This window comes from Myotis nattereri, assembly GCF_964212035.1.
Source record: "Myotis nattereri genome assembly, chromosome: 7".
Classification (NCBI taxonomy): domain Eukaryota; kingdom Metazoa; phylum Chordata; class Mammalia; order Chiroptera; family Vespertilionidae; genus Myotis; species Myotis nattereri.
In genome coordinates, this window is record NC_138082.1 from 72189631 (window position 1) to 72200156 (window position 10526).

General features: G+C 37.5%; 1 pseudogene across 1 annotated transcript; it reads left to right on the forward strand.

Annotated features, from left to right (window-relative positions):
• The first annotated feature begins 594 nt into the window (after positions 1 to 594).
• LOC308522033 (periodic tryptophan protein 1 homolog) lies at positions 595 to 7210 on the forward strand (annotated as a pseudogene). Its single transcript has 3 exons — positions 595 to 646; positions 2156 to 2345; positions 6454 to 7210. The product of its transcript is annotated as a periodic tryptophan protein 1 homolog (transcript).
• The last annotated feature ends 3316 nt before the right edge of the window (positions 7211 to 10526 follow it).

Consider the following 10526-nt stretch of genomic DNA (forward strand, 5'->3'; position numbering starts at 1 on the left):
TATTGCAAAGAGGGATATGGTGGTTTGGGCCTGATGTGAAATTCTAAATTACTATATGCAAGAGATAGCCACAGGAGCAGGCAGAAAGCACATTATGGAACTTGCTATGCACTAATGCATAGTGAGGAGGAGAAATTGTAAAATGAGATATAAAGGAAGCAAATCAGTATGGGATTGTGTTCTAGGATGCTTGATAATAAGAAAGTGATGACTAATGCTCTCCAAGGGAGAGTTGGCATTTCCTGGGATTGAAACAGTCAAATTCACAGTAAGAGAGGAAAGTTTCTAAGAGACAAAACGTGCTTTTCTTTTTTTTTTTTTTTAACATCTGAATGCTTTCAAAGTGAAGTGATTAAAACTCAAAACATTTTTCTTGCAAGTTTTGTCTCTGATAACAGTGTTCTACTAGCATGACAACTACCAAGTGTCAGTTTAAATGAGGACTACAATTTTGATGGCAGAAACAGAAATTGTATCTACACAAGGAGAAGTGAGGGAAGCTCTGTAAAGGTGTAACAAAAGAGGGTGTGATTTTAGAGAAATTTTTAAATTCTCTCCAATATAAAGGAAGCTGAATAGATAAATTTCCCAAGTATGCAGTTTCTCCAGGCAGTTGGCAGCCAGAATGAAGCATCTTGGACAAAAGGTTTGTGGCTGAAGAACTGTCAGATGCAGGGTGGGTTCTGAATTCTAGCAGGGAATCATGAAGCCAACACAAGTCTTCTCAAATTCTACTGGAAACATTAGGGCACGGAAATCACTGAAGAACTCACCAGCTTATCTTCTAGCTTCTGCAGCCATAGCACCCAGTGTTCACGTCTGTCCTAGCTTCTGTGATCGTTTTGTTACTCATGTTATTTTCCATGCATCTATCCCATAATACTGTCATCCTCTCAAGCGCAAAAACTGTGATTTGTTTGTTTGGGCCTTTAGCACCTAGTACAGTTAGCTATCCCTTAGTAGACCGTTTATGTACTGAATGAATAACTAAATAGATGCAAAAATAAATAAATTCCTTTATTGCAGTTGACCAATAGCAATGATTTCCTTTATTTTGCATGCAGGCTTACATCACACCTTGAGAGAGATACCAAGGGAAAGTGAAACCTTGATTCTGTAATATTTTATTATCTGCTGCCACAACTTTAAAAATGATGATTTAGCAGATGCTGTACTCCTGAAGACAGAGGTAATTTTTAAATACTTTGTACTGTTTACAATAAGCTAATGTTCAAATATTTGGGGTGCCTATTTTCTTGCATAAAAATCATTTACTGCCCTAGCCTGTTTGGCTCAGTCCATAGAGCGTTGACCTGCAGACTGAAGGGTCCCGGGTTTAATTCCAGTCAAGGGCACTTACCTAGGTTGCAGGTTCTATCCCTGGCCCTGGTCAAAGTGCAGGCAGAAGGCAACCAATCGATGTGTGTCTCTCACATCAATGTTTCTCTCTCTCCCCCTCTCTTCCACTCTCTCTAAAAATCAATAAAAAAAATATCCTCAGGTGAAGATTAACAACAACAACAAAAACATTTACTGGCAAATACATTTCTTAAACTAATGAAATGCGTGTCTAGTCTACTGTGCCTAGTTTAAAAAGTGGAGGATGGTGTGACTTCCGGACAAGAAGCTGAGTGATAACATGCATTAATAAAGGCAAAGTGTATGACATATCAATTTAGGTCTCATTGGATCAAAGCATAACTGTCATAAACATGTGATGTTCTCATTCTAAAGCTCCTTGTCTGTGCTGAGACCTGAAGGGGGACATTCTTTCTGTGCTAATGTTGGCAAATCATGTTCATTTCTGTCAATACACCATCTATTTAGAAGGAGCAGAGATGACATTTTGCTGCTTTTCCTTTAGGATCATAAAACTGCAAACTGTCTCTGCTATAGATATTGACACCATGAGCGAAATCACTCCCTTAAATCCCAAGAGGCCCCCCCTTTGTTTCCAATATGTGGATTATCAGTGATGAGAAGCAAAAAAGAATAAAGTAAAATCAAAAGTACCTTTGAAATACATAAGTTCTTTTTGACAGACTAACCACTTCCTTTGATTTTTTGGTGTGATTAATAGCCATAGGAGTTATGTAAAAAAATTAATCCAAAGTATATTTCTATTTGATTCTTTTTTATCTTTCTTTATTTCAAGGAACACAGGAACTTAAAGGATTTTCTCTCAGTGTGTTACTTTGCTCTGTCAGCATCAGCTTGGCAGAACGTACTGTGGAGACTGGCATATCAAGTAGTATAAAGCACTGGAGTGCTAGATATTGCCTCTGGCACCAAACGTACAGTACTAATAATACCTCATTTATCCTGCTACTGCCCGCAGAAAACCTGTAAGTGCTAAGCATAATTTATTTTGTCTGCACTAGCTTACTAATCCTTTTTCATTAGCACTTTCCAAGGTGTCCATTGTTGTTGGCAATTGTCTTCCTGGCAGGAGACACTTCAAGTTCTAGGTGCCAAGGAGTTAAAGTGGTATGGAATTATTAAATCATTGAATTTCCTCTGTGAAGGGATGCCTGGTAAATAAAGCTTTTTGTTATGCAAATTTGTCCATGGGAAGTCTGTCATCATTAAAGATGTAGAAGCAACTTTGCCAAGCCTGTCATGCTTTGTCTTCTTGGAAAATGTTGTATCATACTTAGAAAAGTTTCAGGAAGTGTATTAAAGTACAATTGAAACAGGTGTAAGTGCTATGGGAGGTTACCCGGTGCCACGCCCTTGTTTAGCTTTGCATCAGTGGTTTTGGTGTATGTGGGTTTTTCTTTTTTAAATTTTGGAGTCTTGGAAACATTTACTCAGCTGAAATATTTGGAAGAAGTCCAGTGCAGAAAATGCACACTAGGGACTTTTCCCTGCAGCCTGGAGCCCTGCCTGCTTGGCCCTTCTTGTCTCTCATCCACTGCCCCCAGCAAACTTCCATCACCCCCCGAGGACTCCTCAGAGTGCAATTTGAAAAGCACTCTGCTAGACCATAACTACTTGAGGGAAAATTGAGTTGAATATCATTGTCAAAAATCACCCTGTAGTGAGCAAGGAAGCAATAACAAATTATTTGTTCACTCATTTAATTAGGTTTACATATGTACAACAAGCATGTCAAACTCAAAGGGTAACGTGGGCCACATAAAGAAGGTTTAAGTTGATGTGGGCCACAAAAAAACAAAAGCTTCAATTTTCATAGAAACGTAGGTGTATTTCAATAGAGACATGCTGAATACAAAGGGCCGAAATAAATGAGTGTTACAAAAAATAATAGAACATTTTAATAAAAATTAATTTTTTCTTGAACATTAACTTACCAGACACTGAATAACTGCACAAATTAATAAGCGTAACACAAGTAAACCTATTTTTCTTGTTCTCCGAAAGCGATGTGTTTCCTATTGTGCACACCAAACAAGTCAGTCCAAGACTAATGGCGTGGCAGTCGGCTGCTAAAATATTCGCTGCTAGTATTAGTGGGGAGAAATGGTGCACCTGCATGTAAGGTGCGTAAGGGAAATGAATGCAACACGATTATAGTAATCAGCCATTAGCAAACATCGTAGTTCATTATTAATAATTATGTATAACAAGATATTGTAAAAATTAAGTTACAAAATTTTCATTTAAAAGTTTCTTACATACTTTATATTGGCTGGGCCGTGAAAGTATTCACTGTGATGCCCTAACCGGTTTGGCTCAGGGGATAGAGTGTCGGCCTGTGGACTGAAGGGTCCCAGGTTCGATTCCGGTCAAGGGCATGTACCTTGGTTGTGGGGACATACCCAGTAGGGGGTGTGCAGGTGGCAGCTGATCAATGTTTCTCTCTCATGGATGTTTCTAACTCTCTATCCCTCTCCCTTCCTCTCTGTAAAATAATCAATAAAATATACATTTTTTTTAAAAAAAGTATTCACTGTGGGTCATGAGTTTGACATGCTTGATGTACAGTATTTTTTATGCCAGGCATAAACATAATTCCTCCCTTCAAAATGGATCACAGAAAGAAAATAATGTCCAAAAAAAGTGCCTATAGAAGACTCTGCCATTTTTTCTTTCTTTTTTTTTTTTGGTTTTGAAGCCTCTAGTGCTTTTTCTAGGCTGGGATTCAAGAATCTAGATTATGTGTTCCTGGCTGAGTTTCTAATTTCCAAAGAGGGAAATTAGAAAGAATCCAAAGCTCAAGCTCGGACTAAATGGAACAAAGTTGAAAAGTCTCAGGAGAGAACAGAACAGAACATCGGTATAATACTGGAAGACAAGGAGTGGAGACGAGACACGAAGCATCCAGGTTCCGGACAGAGTTGAGAACTCTTTTCTCAACTGAGCTCTTCTGGAGTTCCTGAGGGGCGGGTGGCAAGAAAAGACCTTCACACATGCAGATACCCGTCACATTAGGGGGCACTCAATGCATATGTATCCTGTGAACAAATAGGCATCTGCTAGTTCAGACATATTGTGCAAAGTACTGAGGGAAGAGAAGAGAAGGAGGTAAGAGAGGGGCGATGTTGAGTTTAGGGAAGTATTTACGATCACCTAAATTGGTAAATAGAAGTGTGTCATTTAGACAATATGTACCAATGTATGGACAAACCTGGCAAGCAGTTGATTATTGTTGAAACTCAAAGTAAAAAGAGTAGGAGGAAGGGCATAAAGTACGAAATGGGGAGCAGCCAGATCATGAAGGGCAGTGCCTCTCAGGTAATCAATTTAGAGATTGCCCCATCATGGGGGGTGGGGCGGCTGAGGGGGAGAGGGCTCATGAAAAAACATTGTGTAGTTGGTTAACAAGATCAGATTTATAGGCTAGAATAACATAACAGGGTGAGGGAACACTAATAGTACATTGACTGGTAGAGTGATTATTATAATTATCAAAAAGACATTTCCCCAAGTGTTTTAACTTGAAGCATTCCATGCTTTAAAGTATTACAGATCACTAATAGAGTAACAAAACTCTTCATTGCCTTTGTTTTTAAATTGAGGTAACATTAGTTAATAAAACTGTATAAGTTTCAGATGTACAGTATACTTCATCATCCAAATACACTATAGTGTGCTCTATAAGCTGGCAGCTAGATAACTCTTTAATTCACATTTCCTATTGAATCAAAATAAAGTTGCCTGCAGTATCTGGTAACAGACTAAAAAAAAAAAAAAAACACTTTATTCTTCCTGGCAACATTACACTAAAGAAATAAATGCAAACTCTGAATGCATACTTTGCATATCAACTATATTTATAATTTACATCTAAGAGCAGTATTATAATGAATGAATAGGGAGGGATTCTGGAAAAGCTGTTCATGATATTCAATCAGCAGAGTAAAAGTTTTTCAAGAGGAAGAAATGGAAAAATATGAGAAGGCCTTTTAGAAAATTCATTAACACAATTTTTCAGCTCTATTGAGGTACATTGTTGAATAAAATTGTAAGATATTTAAAATGTACAATGTAAAGATTCAAAATATATATACAGTGTGAAAGGATTCCCCCCACAGGGTTAATTAACACATCCATCACCTCACATGTTTAAATTTTCTCTGTGTGAGAGATATTTAACTTATACTCTCTTAGCAAATTTCAATTATACAATAGTGTTATCATCTACAGTCACCATGTTAAACATTAGATCCTCAAAACTCATTCATCTTGTTATAACTGAAAGTTGTACCCTTTACCAATCTCTCCCTATTCCTCCCATCCCAAACCCCTCACAACCACTTTTCTATTCTGTTTCTATGATCAAGAGTCAATTTCAATTTTTTTTCTTCACTTATAAGTGATACCATGCAGTTATTTCTGTTTCCCTCTCTGACTTACTTCACTTAATGTAAAGCCCTCCAGTTTCACCCATGTTGTTAAAAATGGCAGGATTTTCTTCTTTCTCATGACTGAAGAAATATTTCATTTTTTGTATATATTATATATGTATTCATTTTATATATGAAGTTCATTTCTTATATATATATATGTATGTATTTATACATGCATTCATTTTTTATCCATTTACTCATCAACAGAAACATAGGGTGTTTCCATACCTTGGCTATTGTAAATTATGATGTAATGAACATGAGCATACAAAAATCTCTTCCATTTAATGGTTTTGTTTCATTTGGATCTTTCCCAGAAGTAGGATTACTGAGTCATAAGTGCATAGTTCTACTTTTAATTTTTTGAGGAAACTTCATATTGCAGATCAGTTCACATTACCATCCACAGTGCACAAGGCTTCCCTCTGCTCCACATCCTCACCAGTATTTGTTAGCTCTCGTCCATTTGATAATAGATATTTTATCAGCTGTGAGGGGAATCTCACTGTGGTTTTATAATTAGTGATGATTAGCAACGTTGAGCACCTTATTTTCATATGGTTGTTGGCCATTTGTATGTCTTCATTAGAAAGATGTTTATTCAGTTCCTTTGCCCATTTTTTTATTTTACTTTTTGAAGTGCCTCAGCAGAAGGGTATACTGTTGCTGTCCTGGACGATTCGTGGAATAAGCTGATCAGAAAGGTGCTGGCAAGTACATCAGCTGACAGCGCTGATTCTGCGGGATGTGTCCTTGGGGAAACCAGCAGCTGGCCTTGCTGTGCACACAGACAAGGTTCAGACTTTATAGTTCCATCCATTTGAAGCCTAGACTCCGATTTCTGGGTCATACGATAAGTCAGTGGCTTTGTGTGATTGCCGAAGTCCAGATGAAAGCCTTCGAATGTGGCGATTCAGGGGGCAGATTGAGAGAGGAACTGGGAGTCACTTTGCACCTTGTCATTTCTTGGCCAGTACAGATGACTGCTTTGTGTATAATTTGGATGCACGTTCAGATGAGCCAATTTTTACACTTAATGCACACAATGATGAAATCTCTGGTCTTCATCTCAGCAGTCAAATCAAGGATTGTCTTGTGACCACGTCAGCAGGTAAATAGGTGAAGATCTGGGACCTACTGGGAGATAGGCCAAGTCTGGTTCAGTGCAGGAACATGAACATGGGAGCTCTCTTTTGTTCTGCCTGTTGCCCTGACTTGCCATTTATTTATGCCTTTGGAGGTCAGAAAGAAGGGCTCCGGGTCTGGGATATAAGCACAGTCTCCTCAGTAAATAAAGCGTTTGGAAGATGAGAAGGGCTTGTTCTTAGTAATTCAAGCAATTCATTTATGAGTGGCCCTTTGGGAGCAGGAGCTCAGATACACCAATGGAGTCTTGATGAGGCTCATACAATTTCCTGTTTTGTTTACCTTAACTCAGAGTTTTTAAAAGCTGGCCTAACATTTGTTCCATATAGAGCGACAGAAACAAAATTCATTTTCTACACCAGACTTTCCACTTCACAGCTGTGGTGGCAGCAAAACAGGGCCCCTCTGCCTGCTTGCCGTTGAGTGTGTAGTGTACAAACTCCTGTTGCAGGTCTCCTTGGAAAGGGTAATAAAAAAATATTTTTAACAAATAATTCCTTAAATATGCCATCTGTCACAGGTAACCTAAGCTTGTAAACTAGCTCTAATTTATGTAATTTTTAAAAAGAGGGAAATCCTGCAATGTTAACAGATGGGTCAGCCCAGGCCAGGAAGAGTTATGGTTTGGCCAAGATTACACAGTAGGCCGAGAACAGAGGCAGGAGCCCCACGGAGTGCACTTTCCAAACCGACTGTTCTCCAGTTAATGTTCACGACTTAACAGTGTTCTCAGTTAGTGCTACTGTAAACAGTGGCCTTAAACAACTTGTTAGACCAGGTAGACTTGACATATACAGCACATTCCATCCAAAAGAACATAGTGCACATTCTTCTCAAGCACACATGAAAAATTCTACAGGACAGACCATGCTACACCACAAAATGTGTCTTAATAAATTTTTACTTATTCATTTATTTTAGTTTTTCTCTCCCCCACCCCCCTTTCCCTCTGGTAACCACCATACTGTTTTCTGTGTCTATGAGGTGTTTTTTTTGTTTTTCTTAATCCTGTCAACTTTTCCATCCAGTGCCGCCCCCACCCCCCGCCCCCAAACTCTTTCCCCTCTGATAGCTGGCAGTCTTAATAACATCTTTTCCAATAGTATGAAACTAGAAATCAACTACAAGAAAACTGGAAAATTCACAACTATGTGGAGATTAAAGATCATGTACCAAACAACGAATGGATCAAGAAAGAAATCAAAAGAGAAATTAAAGCCGAAACCGGTTTGGCTCAGTGGATAGAGCGTCAGCCTGCGGACTGAAAGGTCCCAGGTTCGATTCCGGTCAAGGGCATGTACCTGGGTTGTGGGTATATCTCCAGTAGGAGATGTGCAGGAGGCAGCTGATCGATGTTTCTCTCTCATCGATGTTTCTAACTCTCTATCTCTCTCCCTTCCTCTCTGTAAAAAATCAATAAAATATATTAAAAAAAGAGAGAAATTAAAAATAGAGACTAAAAAAAAAAAATAGAAAAGGTCAATGAAATAAGAGCTGTGTTTTTGAAAAGCTAAAATTGACCAATCTTTAGACTCAAAGAACTCAAAAATCAAAGTGATACCACAGAAGTACAAAGGATCATAAAAGACTACTATGAACAAATTATGTCCCAACAAATAGGATAACCTAGAAGACATGGAAAATTACTAGTTTTTCAAAGAAATAGAAAATCTGAATAGACTGATCAGTACTAGAGAGATTGAATCAGGAATCAAAAACCTCCCAACAAAAATCTAAGACCATATGGCTTCACTAGTTAAGTCAACCAGACATTTAAATAATCACTAATACCAATTCTTAAACTCTTCTTTAAAAAAAGAAGAAGAAGAAGGAATACTTCCAAAATCATTTTATGAGTCCAGCATTTATTACCCTAAATTATGGCAAAATCAGAAAAGGACACCACAGTAAAGAAAATTACAGGCCAATATTCCTGATGAACATAAACATAAATCCTCAGTGAGCCAGGCTGGTGTGTCTCCGTGGCTGAGCATCAACCTCAGGAGGTCACAGTTTGATTCCCCATCAGAGCACATGCCCAGGTTGCAGGCTCCATCCCCAGAAGTGGGTAAGAGGCAGCCGATCAATTATTCTCATCATTGATGTTTCTATCTCTCCCTCTCCTTTCCTCTCTGAAATCAATAAAAATATATTAAAAAAAAGAAATAGAATCTGTTGACCAAATACAGAGTGGGTCAAAATTATATTTACTATTGTTTGTATGGAAAATAATACAGTAATTAATAAATATTAATGCAAGAATAAACTCATGTGTTGCATACTCACAACTGTAAACCTACTTTTGCCCCACTCAGTGTGCATAGGTTTTTCCTCTGTGCTTTCTGGTCTGTTCTAGTGTAATATGTATCTGCTTTTCTGCCAATATTATAATGTGTTGATTACTGAAGTTTGAAATCCAGAAGTATGATGCCTCTAGCATTTTTTTTCTTTCTCAAGATTGCTTTGGCTATTCAGGGCCTTTCGTGTTTTTGTTTTCAACTTAAATTTTAGCATTGTTTGTTCTATTTCTCTGAAAAAAAATGACATTGGAATTTGGATAAGGATTGCACTCGATCTGTAGATTGCTTAGGGTAGTATGGACATGTTAACAATATTAATTCTTCAAATACATGGGCACCAAGTATCTTTCATCTTTAAAATTAAATTGATTGAAGTAACATTGGTTAATAACATTGTATACATTTCATTTGTACAACTGTATAACTTGATATCTGTAGACTCTATTGTGTATTCACAACCAAAAGTCTCATTTTCTTCCTTTACCATATATTTAATCCCCTTTAACCAATTCATGCTCCCCTCATCCCCTTTACTCCCTGGCACCCACCGTCATGTTTTCTGTATCTATACATTTGGTTTGGTTTTGGTTTTGTTAGTTCATTTGTTACATTTTGTTTTATATTCCACATGTGAGTGAAACCATAATTTTTTTGAAACCATAATTTTATTGTCCTTTTCCATCTGACTTATTTCACTTAGATAATACTCTCAAGATCCATTCATGTTGTCACCAAAGGCAGTATTTCATCTCTATGGCCAACTAACATTCCATTGAGCACATATATAACATTTTCTTTTAATATCTTTTTATTTGCTTGTGTCTTTTTCAATTTAATTTTATTCCTCAATTTCTTATAATTTTCAGTGTACAGATCTTTCACCTCCTTCATTAAAATTATTCTTAGCATTTTATTATTTTTGATGCTATTGTTTGTGATTGTTCTTGATTTCTCTCTCTGATAGCTTGTTGTCAATGTATAAAACATAACTGACTTTTATATTGATTTTGAATCCTACAACTTACTGATTTTGTTTATTAATTCTAATAGTCTTTTGGTGGACTTTAGGGTTTTCTTTATCCTATATAATGAAAGCCTAATAAGCTAAGTGTCCAGTTGTCTGGTCAGCCATTCAACCACTCAAAACATAATATGCTAATGATATGCTAAGGCTGCTCAACTGCTCGCTATAACATGCACTGACCACCAGGGGATGCTCCAACTGGTAGGTTAGCTTGCTTCTGGGGTCTGGCCCATCAGGGCTGAG